The sequence below is a fragment of the Leiobunum rupestre genome, chromosome 5, assembly GCF_980474605.1.
Source record: "Leiobunum rupestre chromosome 5, qqLeiRupe1.1.hap1, whole genome shotgun sequence".
NCBI classification, from domain to species: Eukaryota; Metazoa; Arthropoda; class Arachnida; order Opiliones; family Sclerosomatidae; genus Leiobunum; species Leiobunum rupestre.
In genome coordinates, this window is record NC_143388.1 from 6,750,605 (window position 1) to 6,768,599 (window position 17,995).

A 17,995-nucleotide genomic window follows, 5' to 3' on the forward strand; every position below is an offset into this window, starting at 1 on the left:
ACTAAAGGGGCATTACGCCTATACAAATTTTAAAGGAAAATTTGACTGACCACCAAACTTTTCCAACTAATTGTCAGTGTATTAAGATAAAATTAAGAAATTGAACTGCCAAATATTTCAATCAATCATTCTAAACTTCCATCAGTTATTAGTTTTCACCGCCATACACTTAATAGTGTGTTTTCTTGTAAATTTCAAAAATTCTGTATATCCACTTGCTTGTTTTCGAATTAACGGTATGTGAAAATAGTATGTTCCCATTTAACCCAATTTTACCTTCTCCCAAAGTTATCAGTTCTCCCAAAAACATGGTGTCCCATTTGTCCCAATTCCATTTCTCCGAACCGAAGTTCATTTAACCCAAAAATATGTATTCCCATTTTTCCCAACGATCAAGTTTCCCAAAAAAATTGATTCCCATTTTTCCCAACGATCAAGTTTCCCAAAAAAATTGATTCCCATTTCTCCCAATCATTATTTGGAATCGGTAAACAAAGTAAGTTTACCGTTTTGTGAATATGTGAATTGACTTGGCGTTAGGTTAGGTTAGGTTAGATTAGGTTAGGATCCAAAACCCCAGAAGAATTCCTCCAGTGTAATTTTGGGACAAATGGGATTTGGGATAACTATTTTGGGACAAATGGGATTGGGACGAATAGGATTGGGGGAAATGGGATTGGGAGAAATGGGAATTGGGAGAAATGGGATTGGGAGAAATTGGAATTGGGAGAACTATTTTGGGCGAAATGGGGGTAAACCGTGAAAATGATCACAAATTAGCCTTGGTAGATTGTGACTTTTTCCCACGTGCTAACGTCCCAGTTTGACAATCGAAAACCCTATGTTGCTTAAGTACCGAAAACGTTACCACTAGAGGTCGTAGGAGTGCTGAGTCACTCCTAGCCATTTCCTGGAACTAAATATGTAAATATTTTTTAAATCTGAGCATTATTTAATTTTTGACAAAATGTGAAACAATATATTTAATTTGCATAAAGTACTTTAATTTAAACAACAAAATATACCAAAATAACCGACCTTCTCCTTACCCTTAAAGTAGTTTCTTAAGACTACAAAAATATTTCCTTTTACAACTAAGCCTTGGCATCAAGTTATTCTAAGGGCAAGCACTATGAACACTTGGCTTAATTATAATCCAAGATGAACACGAACTAACCACTAGATGGCATTCAATTTGTAGAGAAACCTATAAGTCTAGTGTGTCCTGAGCAGATATATGGAAGTGACATATGCACTCCCGAAAAGCGTCATCTATTGCACGTCATATTAGGGTCATTTTCAAATCTAATTATTATTTGATGTCCGTAATACGTAATAAACTGGTTTAGCAACCCATGAAGAGGTATCAACACGAACATTATATATTTTCCGTACTTTTTATTGTATATTATTTTTGTAAAGAAGGACACGCTAAGAACAAATCCGTGTTTGGGTCAGTACTACATCAGATAACCAAAATAGTTAACTTTTTTAAACCAAGAATGTATTTATTTTTATATTAAGGATAATGACTATAGGCGATAGCATAAATTGCAAGGTATACTGGGTAAAACATTTGGTATGTTCCCATTTATCGCAATTTTACCTTCTCCCAAAGTTATCAGTTCTCCCAAAAACATGGTGTCCCATTTGTCCCAATTCCATTTCTCCGAACCGGAGTTCATTTAACCCAAAAATATGTATTCCCATTTTTCCCAACGATCAAGTTTCCCAAAAAAATTGATTCCCATTTCTCCCAACGATCAATATTCCCAAAAATATGGATTCCCCTTTCTCCCAATCATTATTTTCCAAATATATGGTAATTGCGCGGTTTTAGATCTCATCGGTACCAGTCGATATGTCGAAAAAAATACAGCGTAACATTTTGACGGCATTATATTTTTGACGACATTGTCTAATAAAATAGGAAGGGGCCCATATGTGAATTGACTTGGCGTTAGGTTAGGTTAGGTTAGGTTAGGTTAGGTTAGGTTTACTATATTCATAGGGGCAAAATTTGATGTACTTAGATTCATGTTTATACCAAGTGTAATTTTGGGACAAATGGGATTTGGGATAACTATTTTGGGACAAATGGGATTTGGGATAACTATTTTGGGACAAATGGGATTTGGGATAACTATTTTGGGACAAATGGGATTTGGGATAACTATTTTGGGACAAATGGGATTTGGGATAACTATTTTGGGACAAATGGGATTTGGGATAACTATTTTGGGACAAATGGGATTTGGGATAACTATTTTGGGACAAATGGGATTGGGACGAATAGGATTGGGGGAAATGGGATTGGGAGAAATGGGATTGGGAGAAATTGGAATTGGGAGAACTATTTTGGGCGAAATGGGGGTAAACCAAACATTTGAGCGCCATCAAACTTTAGAAAGCTTTAAAAATAGTCACGTGGTTATATTGCTTTAAAGTTTACCGTTTAAACATTAATACTATTTTAATAGAAAAAAACATTAATTTTTTAAACTTAACTTATCGACGACTCGGAAATTAGTCTTATAATTGTGATAGTGATAAAACTAAGTCTGATTAGAAAATTGTAAAAAAAAATTAAAGACTTAAGACTAGAACACGTTTTTAACCTAGGCTTAGTGAAGCAGCCCCTATAAAGGTTTTTATTATTCGCTCGTACAAAGTACACCCTTTTGTATGTTGACCACGGCCAACCCCGATTGCGGTATAGAAGTTGGCAGTGCTATGACGAATTTCGGGGAACATCTTAACAAGTAATCTACGACCAAAATAATTTATGCTATCGCCTTCTTTGAGAAGATCCCCAGCCAGCTTTGGGCCCCCGGAAAGGCCAGCCATACAGCATCTACTCTAGGGAAAAGGATTTAGTTGGTTAAATATTATCAAAAGTAGCAAAAGACCCAAAAGTGTGTCAGCTGTACCTTCGCGCCTATTAAAATTTCTTTTGGGTCTTATGCTACTTTTGATATTATTTATGCTCATTTAATATTTTGTATCTTTTAGTTACGTCTAAAATAATTTGACACATCACCACATCGCGTATCATACGGTACCAACAATTTCTAAAAACTTAACAGCGAGTCACTGTCAGTAAAAATCTTATTTTCAGTAGGCCTATGTTATACCAAAAATATATATAAAAACCATAAAGTGGACCTCTACGGCCCTTCGCTACCTTCCACTACAATAGCCTTGTAAAATGAGAAACGACTGGGGGTGTCATTCTCCCTCTTTATTCCAAAACCAATCGCCTTAGAGCTACATACGTCATCGTTCTACGTCACGCGATGTCGGAAAATAGTTTCACGAGAATCGCGATACTAGCAGCTCTGCTGGGAACAAATATAAAAAATCGTCTGCACCGTCTGCTTTGGAAATACCACGGTTTCTAGATTTACGGATTATGGAAATACTTTATTTTCCTTTGATGCAAAGGCCCGATAAGCTACATCGTTTTCTAGGTTTGTTTTGAATTTTATTTATTTAATTTTCAATTAGGTTATAAAATCAAATTTCATCAATGTAATCATCTACTTCATTTCAATTTAGGGATATTTTCTTTTGCATTTGAAATGCCACGGAAAAGAACAGAAGAGCAGTTGCCTTTTAAAACATTCCAGAGTCTTTTTAAGGTTTCCGGATTTATCAATGATAAAAAAGTCTTCATCTTCGTAATTTTCTATTAACGCCACTAAATCTAATGGTTTTCCGTTAATATTTTCACTCATGTTTAAAAATCAATTTGAATCTATCACTTTGGAAATTTCACAACGAAAACGTTTGAGATTTTTTGGAACTATTTAAATTTTGCCAACTAACGCATGTACCTTGTGTAAAATTGCGCGAATTTAACCCTCCGCGGCGGCGAACTAACATCCCCTCCTCTTCTCCCCGAATGGGGGACGCAGCTCTGGGGTGATTGAGGGGGTTTCTCATTTTTCATGTTGTCGGTAAGGGCCTTAGAGGTCCACTTTATGGTTTTTATATATATTTTTGGTTATACTTTTTAAATGTTTTGGTTTGATTATTAAGTAGTTGAATTTAGACAACGGACATACAAAGGCTGACCGTTGGCGATCGCAAAGGTCTTAAGAAAAAATTTAGCCCAGGGCCCCAACAGATCTTAAGACGGGCCTGCTAAGTAGAAAAAACAATTATTGATCCTACTTTACTAAAATGATCCATAAGATCAGCCAATTTATTTCAAAGTTCCAACATTAGAGAGGTTAAGCAGACCACTGTATAAGTTTGAACAACAACGTCGGGAGTCAAATGAGCATTTTGGGCGTTTTACTTTCACGTTTGTACTTTTCATTCGAATATTTAACAATTTCAAGACGACGCCATAGTTCTGTCGATCTTAATATATTTGTAGTGTTTAAATGTAAATACTGATAATTATAATTATCCAACTCAACAAATCGAGACAGAGTTATGACTACTTATTATTTATCTAGCAGCGTACCTGTAAAATTATAATTTGGCGAAATATGTATACAAAGAGAGACATTTGCTGTAAAGCCGGGCTCACGAAGAAACAAATGACTGTATTTCGACAAAACGTATTCTCATATATAACGACTGTTTTAGTATTGTTCAAACGACTTTTTTAATTGTTCGTGTACCCTGGGTTAGCGAAAGGTGTGCAATTTGTTAAAATTCGATAGCAAACGTACTTGATTGCGTTAGCCGGCGAACTGAAATCGCGCTTAACCGATTTTAAATAATGTTTCTCCTCGTACGTGGAGGTACTCCCGACGTTGTCTTTAAAACATCACCTCTCTAATATTTGCTAAATTCCGCGTTTGTAAATTTTTGTGAGATCTAAAATCATCTATTATTTTTATGTAAATTTCATATTCCCTTAAATTTTAATAATGTAGGATTTAAAATTAAATTTGGTTCCTTGTAATCTGATAGCGGTTAATTTTCGGGGAAAATGAAATGCGGAAAAATTTCCGGAAAATTATTGTCGCGAAATTTAAATATGCAAATGATAGTAGGCTAATCATGGAATGAAAACTTTTTTTCTTTTTTTCGGAAAAGTACGGAATATTTTCCGGAAAAAAGACCTCGGTAATTTTCTGGAAAGTTTTCCGACTTACAACTCTAGATAGATCTTAAAACCCCTTCAGTTAACATTGAGCCACCTAGCGGCCAACGTGAAAAGTGTTTTTAAATTTAAAATTGTCCTCTTAGCAGACGAATATCCAGTAGCTATTGAAATTGCCATAATTAAACCAGTAATATTTATAAATACTATCATTTATAAATATTACCAACGGTATTTATTGTGTACAATTATTTTTCATATATAAACGGTGTAATGTAACCCTAATGAAGGTCTAAAAATGCCAATATATATTTAAAGTAAAATTTATCTATAATTATGCGTGGAAAAACTGTAGTACTCCAGGGTTATTCAACTATTAGGAGGTGTGCTTACGACGTTATACCACTAATACTAACAATAAGTCAGACTTTCTTTTCCCCCACCTGGGTGTAGGAGGATAATTTTGTGTTGATTTGTCAACAGCACCCTCTAAAGAACCTCATGAAAAAAAAACAATGGTAGGGTCGACAAATAATTAATTTAATTTTATAATACTAAGATAACTTAGAAAATAAATTATTTTTAGCAGTAAATATTTATATAAAAATAATGCTTTTCATTAATCAACGTAATTTAAAAGTTAATTAATAAGTTACATAGATGGCGCTGTCGTGCCATAAGGATAAAAGAAGGATCATTTTGGGGAAAGCAAGTCTAACTTACGGGGTCCCTAAAGTTAAATAAACCTGTCAATACTTCGCATGTGAAAATACATTATTTTTTCATTCTGTGACCGCGTGAACTTAAACCAACAAATAATAAGTTATTAACCATGGGACTAAATAACAAGCGTACAGATGTCAAATTGCTCAGCACGGTGAGTCCGTGGCCACTAGCACGCGAAGTTTCCCAACCGGGGACGCGTTGCACTTTTCCGCCCCTAGGCCGCCCATAGGCCGTTAATTTACGAGTAACTATGGATAAGAGAAAACATTTATATTAGCGTTTCTGCGGCGTCTATCTCGATATCCGGCGCCAGAGAGAGAGAAAAAATAATTGCGCCAATTGAATGGTGGCGTGTTTGTACGGACGCAATTTAGCTTCTCTCTTCGTCTCCTATTTGTTTGGCTTTGCCGCCGGTAATGGAAATACCCCTTGATCGTCCTCTTTTCCTTGTCAACACCGTCCCTCGCAAAGAGGCTTCTTTCCTTGGCATTCCTCTAAACAAATCAATGGGCATTTCGCTCCGAGAAGAACTTCATTACGCTCATCGCGCATTCCGTCGTCGTCCGCCCTTCACCCGTCACCCGACACTCTACTCGAAGGCCCGGTGACGGGTGAAGGTTGTTTAAGTTCGAGACGCACTTTCTGACAGAAACACCCTGGGAAGATCGCCTTCTCCGCGCGCAACCCGCCTTGACAGTGTTATTTTCTGCGCCATAAAGCGAGACAAAAAGTAGTTCCGATTTCGCGTCTTTAATTTTGCCTCTTTCGTATCTCCCTCGCGCGACTCTGCGCCCCGAATGACCCAAATTTCTTACGCCGACTGTTCCGAGTGCGTTTTCATTCGACTGTATTAGGCCCTTTACTTGTCAGCTTTGTCGAAAAAATTATACGTCATAGTTGGCCGGTGCTACAGTTTGGAAGTAGCGTTCAGTTGCTACCATTGAGAGACGCTAACGTTTTCGCCGTACTGGGTTAAAGCACGTTGAAAACCTGTTTTTAAAAGTTGATATCACCTTTTTGGTATTAGCATAACCCTATCATAAGGTCCCCATAAGTAAAGGTCTAGCATAGAGCCCCAGGTTTACGGAATTTTTCATGTGATAAGAAAATGAACGTACGACGATAGGGCAGTAGCGCCATCTTCGTTTTCAAAATTTCTTCATCTAAAATATTCTCTTACTTGGTAGAGCAGCCACGCTCGGGTTGATAAATGGCACACAAAACGCGTCTAAATCTCACATTTGAAAAATAAATACCTTCAGAAACACAACTCTTATTTCTAATAGCCAGTTTTAGGTTCTGATGAATCATTTTGCAAAGATAAGTGTTAATTTTAAGTTTGAGAGCGATAAAATTGCGAGTAAGCCTTGGCTACGGTGCTAAGGGCTCGCGGCGGAGATTTATCTCGCGTGGTTCTAAGTTTAAAAACGTACGCGCACGGCTTGTGCGCATTCATAATGCATTTCGCGAAATTTATTTCAGAAATGCATAGTTGAGGACGTAGCCACTAGGAGGTGCAGATTTTGATTATCTACCTCTTAATAACGGGTATGTGATCGTCAAAAATTTGGCCTAGACCTTTGCTTATGGGGACCTTATATGATAGGCTTATGGTATTAGTTATAAGAATGGATTTCGTAACAGCAAAGGTATATAATTTATTTTTTTAAGAGAAGAGTATCCATTTCATAATGCTACTAATGTAATTTGTTTGAAACATGTACATGTACCTTCGCCGGCTCTCGCTGATTTTATCAAGATGTTTCGCAAAAATAAATAGTTCTGGTGAAATACATAACTTTTCGCGTTTTCCATTTGACTGCTCTCGAGTGCTCTAGATCGCTCTGATCAACATTTTATGTTCCATTTGCGTGCTCGGATCTGCTCCGATCAAGTTTCACGTGTTCCATTTCTAGCTCTCGTGTGCTCCGATATCGCCCAAAACCGATTTTACCGATCTGCCGATTTCGGCAGATCAACGGATCGAGATCGAGATCGGAGCAAATTTTTGCGTGTTCCTTTTAGATTTTTTGGCAAAATGGCAGACCAAGACGCGAAAATTCAAATTACTAGCAGACGAAAAACAACAAAGCGCGGGAATATGATAATGTAATGTTCCATTGGCGGTTTTACTCTAGTCGATTGGATCTATGACGTCAGGGACAGATTCGGAGCGAATCTTGAGCAATCAAATGGAAAACGCTATTTCTGATCGAGTTTCTAAAAAGACCCTTACAGAAAATATGGTTCGTAAATAAGTGCATCTCCTTATTGAAAAGCTTACATATAACGTCGTTAGGTCCATAATGCGGTGTGGGCATTCGTGGTTTGGCGAGAAGTTCGTGACCTTTGAAAATTGCCTCAAGCCTGCGAAGGTATACATGTTTCATTTGAAAAATGAAAGTGGAATTGTTAAAAATGTGGTTTCATTTACTTGATATTCAAAATTATTTCCTTAAACATTATTAAAAAATTAAAAAGTCTTTAAGTGCTGTAGAAAATCAATATTTAAGATCAAAGGACCTCAACAGTGTTTCAATTTTAGTCCCTTCCAAACCAATTACAGAGAATATCAATTCGGTAAGAAAAGAAATACGTATTGGTAAGAATTTCTAACATCTGGAGGATCGAAAAGAAATTGAACTTCAATATTTTTGAACGTTGGTAATTAGATTTTATTCGAGAACGTATTTTGATTTGAAATTAAATGAAATATAAATTAAAAAAAATAATTGCTAGATTCCAAAAGTCCGTGCGTTAACTTTTTGTTCGGAATCGACCGGTATGAACTTTCCGCGTCAAAATAACCCTAGCTACTCTCATAGAGAGCTATTGAACTTCCCTGGTTCTAATTATCACAATTGCGTCTAGGCCAATTTTGTCTACTCAGTAGATAAGCCATCAAACGTGATCCATAAGCTGGAAAATTCAAGCAATCGCTTATAATCTATAGTAGACAACGCAACCGGTTCCAAATTCACAGCGGCAAATGCCTAATTGAACTATATACGCCCGTCCAACGTTACTTAGCGGCGTTGCCAAGCTTTTTGGCTAACATTTGCTTCGCCGGTATGTAGAGAATGGTTCAATAATTTCAAAATTCTGGAGGCCCAATGAAGCTTTCGCCGCTCTCTCTCTACAACGGGGGATGTTCACTAAAGCCAAACTCGACTGCTTCTCGATTGCTCGAGAAATAACTTAGTTATCCGACCCTAGAGCGGCTTTTAACGGATTGCGAGCGAGGCTTTGAGATTAGCCAACAAAGGGACGCAAAAACGTCACCCAATTTGGAGACAGGGCCTACAAATGTAAATTTATCGGTGTTGGTCCATTTGATCGAAAAATATGTGATCGACAGTCGATCATTATACGTTGCAATTGATCGAAATTCCATTTGATCGAATCCCATTTGTCATTTGTTTCATAAGATCGAACCTTCAAATGATCGAATACTATTTGATCGAATTCAAGAGTACTTATAGTACCAGTTGGTATGTTTTTATTTTACCGAATGTCAATATGAAGTGCAGAAGGAATAATGATGGAATAATTCATTGCTTAAGTGCAGAAGGAATAATGATGGAATAATTCATTGCTTAAGTGCAGAAGGAATAATGATGGAATAATTCATTGCTTAAGTGCAGAAGGAATAATGATGGAATAATTCATTGCTTTAACTGTATTAAGCCACAAAGATGAAGAGATTTTTACTTTATACACTATATGATGGAATTTTTTATGACATCGACGATAACGGCCCGTTGTTTTTGATATATATAAATAGGGTCAGGTTAGGTTAGGTTGATGTACGCGCGCCGTAGGCGCGTATGCACCGTTGCCTTTTCGATTTACTCCCAAAAACTAGTAGTTTTACCCTACCGTAGCTTTCGATCAAATTTCATTCGATCAAATGGGACCCGTTCGATCATTTGGGAATCGATCAAATAGACTCAAACCAATTTATCAGATCTTGTACTCGTTTTTTAGTATTAAGCGCGATCTGAACTCACGCCTCCTTGAGCGACAGGCGAGTACTCTACCGCAGAACCACCGACACCACAGTATTGCAGTGATATCTTAGACCAAGAAACACAGGGACGTCGCACGGTATATATTTCGCGCCCGAAGCTTCGTTGCGGCTGCCTAGTTCCTATTTATCTCGCGCTGTGTCGCTAGTAGCGAAGGTGAGTCAATTTTACTTGGCTATTTGAGTCACGTGCACAGCCCTACAATCTGTCAGCACGTGGCCTGCTACAGCGTGGCTCCGAAAAACGAAATTCCTGGAATGTTTTTTAATATTTGTGTCCCTAAAATATTTAAAAAATATAAAATAATTTAAAAATATGTAACTCTTAGCTGATTATTTTTTTTTTCAAGTTCTTTAAAAAACGTTATTTTTTATCTCTCATGGATGGCGCCTATTGACTATCTGTATCACCTAACCCCCCTCTCCCTACCGCAGCCGCAACAAAGCCCCGCCGAAAAATAAAGCGTTGGGTATGCTATGAGCGAGACGTCCTTGTGTTTCTTGGTCTAAGGTGATATTTACAGAAACCATTTCGGGGAAAGTCTGTCTTCCTTTACGTTTTTATGAAATTTACCTCAATAAGTTTATAAAAGACAATTTATTCTGTAAGATTTTTATTATTTATAGATTAAATTAAAATTCATAATACGTCTGTGACCAGTAATCGAACCCGAGTCGTATTTACGGCAGTCGGATATTTTACCGCTAAGCTATTGGCCTTTACAATAAAAGATCGAAAATACGCCACAACGATATTAAGACAAACAGCCTTGGAGAAAGTCCGTGTTCCTTTACGCCTTTTTTTTTACTTATTAACGTTAATTTATTATATATTTTTTAATTTATAAATTAAATTAAAATTAATTATTTTAATTTTAAATACCGTAGTTGCCAGGAATCGAATCCGGGTCATATTCTTAGCAGGTGGATCTTTTACAGCTGAGCCATTGACTTCCACGTTTTCAAATTGAAAATAAATAATATCATAGACAAACCATTGAGGAATAACAGGAGAAGTTTAAATTGGCCGCCCTATTTAGTACCGTACGACAGCCAGGTGACGCTAGCATCTCCTTTCGAAATAAACTTACACAGCCCAAAGGCTGAGTCGGCCCTCCTGTTATTTCTCTATGGACAAACTCTTCCGAGGAGAGGTATATTTTGGCCCGCCAACTTGTTTTTTGTAACTTTTTTAGGGAATAACCATGCATGCAGTGGTGGTGCCAGGGGTACGGTATGCTAGATATAGCCTCAGGGCCACTTTACTGACTAGGCAACATAGGCAATTGCCTAGGGCCCGTACGATCGAAGGGTTCAGATTCTAGAGATAGGTTTTCTTACAGTTGTTTTAGGAAAAAATAAAACATTAGGGCCCGGTTAGAAGACTTTGCTTAGGGCATGGGAAACTGCTAACGCAGACCTGTATACCTTTAATATTCCTTGGGGACTCACAAATGGTTTTAACGGGCCCGCAGAAGCGCCTCCCCAAATAAATGGTGGGGATCCAAAACAAGGTCCACTTTTGAGAAAACTAATTACCCTACACCTCATAACTGGTAATCGGAAAAAATGTACAAAGGAAAAAATGTACAAAGGAAAAAATGTCTTCCCAAACCAGACTAAGTATATTTAATTTAATTTTAATTATTTGCATTTAAGAAAATTTGCTATCGTTTCTTCGAATGTCACTTCTCGGAATCGAACCAAAAAATGTGCCTTAAACATTTATGTAAATATTGATTTGTTTTAAGCTAATTTGAATATCTTTTTTATATAAATTGTAACAAATTTAATAATTTAAACCAAATTTCGTTCTTAAATTCAAGTAAATTTGAACATTTTTGAAAGGTTTTCAAACATATTTCGAAACTTCTATAATTGTAATAATTCCTGCGCTAATATATATATATATATATATATATATATATATATATATATTAGCGCAGGAATTATTACAATTATATATATATATATATATATATATATATATATCTCGAACAAATACGACTAGGACAATTCAACAAATGCAATTCTAAACTTTCCAACAAATGCAATTCTAAACTTTCCAACAAATGCAATTCTAAACTTTCCAACAAATGCAATTTGATCATTTCCAACAGTTTTCAAACAAAATAAATTCGATCATACGCCACACGATTAGAACGACTGCAATTCGATTGTACGCAACACGATTAGAACAAATGTAATTCGATCATACGCCACACGATTAGAACAAATGCAATTCGATCATACGCAACACGATTAGATAAAATGCAATTCTATCATACGCAACACAATTAAAAATAAATGCAAGTCTATCACACGCAACCCGATTAGATCAAATGTAATTCGTTCATACGCCACACGATTAGAACAAATGCAATTCGATCATACGCAACACGATTTGGACAAATGTAATTCGATCATTCGCAACACGATTCGAACAAATTCAATTCGTTCATACGCAACACGATTTGGACCAATGAAACTCGATCATACGCAACATGATTCGAACAAATTCAACTCGATCATACGCAGCACGATTCGAACAAATTCAATTCGATCATACGCAACACGATTTGGACCAATGAAACTCGATCATACGCAACACGATTCGAACAAATTCAACTCGATCATACGCAGCACGATTCGAACAAATTCAATTCGTTCATACGCAACACGATTTGGACCAATGAAACTCGATCATACGCAACACGATTCGAACAAATTCAACTCGATCATACGCAGCACGATTCGAACAAATTCAATTCGTTCATACGCAACACGATTTGGACCAATGAAACTCGATCATACGCAACACGATTCGAACAAATTCAACTCGATCATACGCAGCACGATTCGAACAAATTCAATTCATTCATACGCAACACGATTTGGACCAATGAAACTCGATCATACTCAACACGATTCGAACAAATTCAACTCGATCATACGCAGCACGATTCGAACAAATTAAACTCGATCATACGCAGCACGATTAGAACTAATGAAACTCGATCATACGCAACACGATTTGTACCAATGAAACTCGATCATACGCAACACGATGTGGACAAATGCAATTCGATCATACACAACACGATTAGTACAACGGCAATTCAATCATACACAACACGATTCGAACAGATGCAACTCAATCATTATCTGAACGATTAAAATTAACGATCGAGTATATTATCCCTCTCGTGTGAAACCATTTGATATGGTCAGGAAAAGTCATCATAACCTCCGAAATGTGGATCTGACCCAAAGTGAACTCGACGAACATTTCTATTAGAAATTCTCTTCACGTGAGATGCATTAAAACATTATCTCGGGTTTAAGCTAGAACTAACTGAGCCTTTTCGTTCGCATTATCTCAGTAACCTGGGAGTGAGACAATCGAAATTTCGCCGTCGATCTAACACGAAAGAACTCTGCGCCAGTAAAGTTGGGTTATTCTTCTCGGAGTGGGGGGCATATAAGTGTAGTTTGACGAGGGCCTAATTTGAATAACAATGAGGTGGCCTTTAAACTAGATAGTCGAATAAATTTCCCTGGAAAGTAAGCGTGCCTATACGAATGTCCCATATTTAGCTTCTTGATGACTTCAGGAAACGGGAAGTTAAAAACGTCCTATCAATTTATACCACCGTCGAATTGCTCAAGCTTTAGCTATGTCAGTTCTCTAACATATAGACGGTGTAATCGTGTCTAGTATATATTTGTGACCGAAAACTATCGCTACGCCCCCTTTGGTTGAAACCTTTATAGGTAGCGGCTAAAGCAGACGCTATAAGTTCTTCCTCATCGTTATTCGTAAATTTGACTTGATAAATAATGATACTTGCATTTTAATATATTTTAGGAATCGTTTGCTTATATGTTGATAAGTTTATTTAAGAAAAAAAACTTGCTTATAACTTTTTAGTTTGTCTGTAGCAGACGCTAGATCATAGGAGCTACCTCGGAGAAGCTAGCGCCGTTACGCCACCTAGACTCGTTTCGGTCGCGAATGACTAACGTACTAAGATCCTTCCCCCTAAAGAAATCAAATCAGCTCGGTATCTTATTGATTATCTAAAACCGAGGCAATAGAATCGTACGCCGGTGACACTTTCCCTTGGCCCTCTCGCAGCAGCAGCGGGGGAAATAGGACCATGAAGTTTAAATAAATATATTACAAACGTTCAAAATATTTTACAAACGTTCAAACGTTAGTAGCATCTAGGAGCAACAAACACAATTAGAACGTAGCTAGCCTTTAATCACGCTAACGGAGTGTTGTGTACAAATTTCATTGAGCGAACCTTTACGCGGAACGTTTTACGGAAAGGGGGAAGACAATTTCCGAATTTTCCCCTTCCGACGGCAGCGCCTAACCAATGAAAAATGTACGGCTTTTGACGGGTTGCGTTCTCCTTGTGTGGGGTGCTGTGTTTGTTGCTCCTAGGTAGAAAAATAGCATATGTTATTTACATGTTTTAAAATGCATTCCAGAACACAACCAATTTGATTGTTCCAATTTCGCGCGCTTTTTTTTAGGATAATTAATCTCTAGAGAACTCTGTTAAGAATTGGAAACCTGTTTTTATCATGCCAATTATACAATTGGTGCTTAAATAAACCCCTCTCCGACTGTCTTGCCCCCTGTTGGAAAATGCTGCCAGATTTAGCGGAATTTTCGCCTAATTTTTTCGAACCTAAAAGTAAAACTAAACCCCTTAGACTAGCTTTAAACTGATTAACAATGTAACACTATTAATGTTTTGTAGTATGTTTCCTGTTATTAGACATTTTATATCGATAAAAATATAAAAAAAAATTAAAAACCCTTAAAAAGTAATTTATTTTCCAATTTTCAATTTTTCCGATTTGCGGAAAATTTTCTGGAAATTTTTCCCGAAAATTAACAACACTAGTAAATTCTTAAAGGGTCACCAGCACCGAATATGCATTTATACAAAGACTCGTTTTCGATCCTGCTCAATTAAGTAGTTCTGGTCAAAGTAGTTTTTATTTCAGTGAATAAAAACCACCTAGAAGGTAGAACCATCCCTAATAATTGACGGATTTAGAAATGACATTTTAGCGGGCGACACTACAGGTACATGTCTTGGGCACACAGCCTTCTTTGCGTGCTTTTTCGACCATAACATGTAGAGGTCTTTTCACGTGCAAAATGAATTTTAAAAGCCGTCAATAAGGGAGCAAAAAAGCTTAACACTAACCAATTTAAAGTAATGATGAAACTAACGAAATACTCAGGCCAATAGGTCCAAGTGAATAAAATTAAAACGCGAAATTCGGATCAAATAGATCTTCGAGACACTAACCAATTAAAATAGAATTAAAGTAGGCAGAATTTCCAGCGGTAGACCGGTTTCGCCCTATTTGGAGCTCATCAGGACCGTGCGGGGAATCTGGCTTGTAGTAAACCGAAAACAGAAGCGAAGCCTAAAAATTAAAAATTTCAAAACGCGTTGCGTAGCAACGGAAAGCCGAAAAGGGGGATATTGGTGGATAATGAAATGTACGATAAGTCAAAGTGAATAAAAAACCCCTATGGACTATAATGCAGTTAAAATACGCGAAAAGGCAGAACCGTCCATAGTAAAAATGGGACAAAAAAGCTAATTCTTAACAAATTTAAAGTAATGATGAAACTAACAAAATACTCGGGCCAATAGAAGAAAATTATTTTAAATAAGCCTAGTTTTTATTTCAGACGACGTATGAAAAATATCAGATGCAATAACAGGAAATAGGGCTTCATATAAATTCAAATTAGGAGGGGTGGGTCTAGTTTAGCTCAAATTTCGTTCAAAACGAGGTTTTAGTAGAGGTTAAAATGAAAATATAATTTTTAATCAAATCCTTGGATAAGATTCTATTACCTCCTCACGAACCTAGCAAAGTCATATTCTAATGAAAAGTCTCGTCTATTAAATTATTTTCACCGGAAGTTAAAAGCTTCATTCAAAATAAAAGTATCCAGCGAAACTTTCTTATAACCGATTAAAATGACGAAATGTTTGTCATCGTCATAGACATAATTAACCGTTCTTAATGAAATTTTTAACATATTTAGATCTAAACCGGAACTGTGGAGTAGCGAAGTTTAAATCTGTGATCTGAGATAATTGAGGTTAAAGTTCATTAAAAAACCATTACATTTCGCATTAATAAAATAATAATAATAATAATCAGCTAGGCTAAAACTGGCTAATACCCATGGCACCATCTTAGGCCCAAGTCATCGAGCGATTTTTAAAGCCGGGTTACAATGCGTAGGAGGGTGGCGGCAAGAACTTCATGCCACGCGAGCCAACAGCTCTCTACACTAACTATTACCGTTAACCTCAACAAGTTTTAAACATACTTGATTTTCAATATCCGTAATGTAACTATACAGGGAGTTTCAAAAGGTTATGCAAAAAAATTAAGGAGTTGTAGGGTGTGAGTTGATAACAATGCCTGTTTTTTCCCCATTTTCCTACGATGAGTTAAAAGAGTGCCAGAGAGCTTCAAAGTGTGGCCTACTAGCCCCTGGAAGTAGGCTGCAACAAGCGCCAAACCAAGCAGTAGGGAAACGCGAACATTAAGGTTTGGGTTCGTGTGGTAGGTAAAAAAGGACTAAACAAATCGAGGTAACCAGCCTAAAAAAATAAACAGTATTTAAAGTCCCCGCTGCTTGGTTTTGCGCTTGTTGCAGCCTACTTCCAGGGGCTAGTGGGCCACACTTTGAAGCTCTCTGGCGCTTTTTTAACTCATCGTAGGAAAATGGGAAAAAAACAGGCATACTTCTCAACTCACCCCCTACAACTCCTTAAAATTTTTACATAATATTTTGAAACACTCTGTATAACCTAGAATATTTTCATATTAATTGGTTTTTCAATAGCAAAAAAGCCAAGTCACTTGTTTTAGAAAGAAAAAAAAAACATAAAATAACAAGTAGCAAACGTTATAACAAATTGGCATGGTTTCAAATAAAACGAAAGAGTTTTAGGCTCGGCGTGTTTCACAAAATAGGATACAATGGCGACAAACGCGGGCAGCCAGTTCCGACGTGAAGATTTAGGGTATCAATGTTTATCTCTTCACCATAAAGCAGTGGTTATATGGTCATTGGCTCCCCTTTTTACCGCTTTGTCTAATGGACCACAAGGGTACTTGCTAAAGCCATAATGGACTCTGTACTCTCAACCCATTCTACTTAAGCATAGACGATAAACTTCATTCCGTTTGAGCCCACCCAAGGAACACAAAAAACAACATACATTTTAATGGTCTTGAGTCCTAACTATACCAGCGGTTTGCTCATCAAAAATTCCAATTTTCATTTAATTAAATACTTTAAATTTGTAAAATGTTGTTAAAAATTTAAGTCATTACTATGAAAACAATATTATTTCAAATATATCTAAATATTCTACTTAATTCCGAGAATAATTTCTATTAATTATATAAAAAATTATTCTTATCTACACTATTTTCTTAGAAATATATTACGTATTAGCCATTCCATCCAGAATTATCACAAGAACCAATTAGACACAAATAAAATATCCGTGTCCAATATCAAAAATTAAATGATATAAATTTAGACCCATTGAACAGTTCGTGAAATATTAAAAACTACATAAATATAAAATAAAATCTTACGCATACGTATCAATCGTAATTCATAAATTTCGTATCAATTTAACATCAAAGTTCGGCGATATTAATACCTAAGATATCAGTGTAATTTGTCACCAAAGTTTATAAATTAGGGCTGAATATATTTATAACAAAGTAATCGAACTTGGAAGTGAAAATGACAGACACAATTGCAGGCAGTCGTTGTTAATTTAGTTGGAAATAGTCCTCACCTGAGTGTACACTTTCCCTGACGAGTCAAGTGTAAATTATTTATCCATTGAGCAGGTAGGTAGCTTCGTCCACTTGGGTATTCCGGGTTCGCGTGCGGTCGCGTTCTACCATATACAACATATATATATATTTATGATAGTCGTCTAGAGGACAGATCGTGTCCGATTCGGGACATTCTAAGCGTAGTAGGACAGAGAGAAGGAAACTGCTGTTGCGTTGTTAGCCACAGTGTGTGTGTGAGCGCGATCGCGACCATCCAGTCGGTCAGAGTGTCGAGGCTCTAGTGAGCGACTCTGCGAGAT

The 17,995-nt window shown here is 36.7% G+C and overlaps 1 protein-coding gene across 1 annotated transcript in view; it reads right to left on the bottom strand.

Annotated features, from left to right (window-relative positions):
* Nucleotides 1-17,995, bottom strand: part of LOC149943404 (uncharacterized) — a 59,244-nt gene extending 41,249 nt beyond the window's left edge. The window contains exon 1 of the mRNA XM_090174507.1: nucleotides 17,693-17,995. The gene's annotated coding sequence lies outside the window, so the exon portion shown is untranslated. The remainder of the gene's footprint in view (nucleotides 1-17,692) is intronic.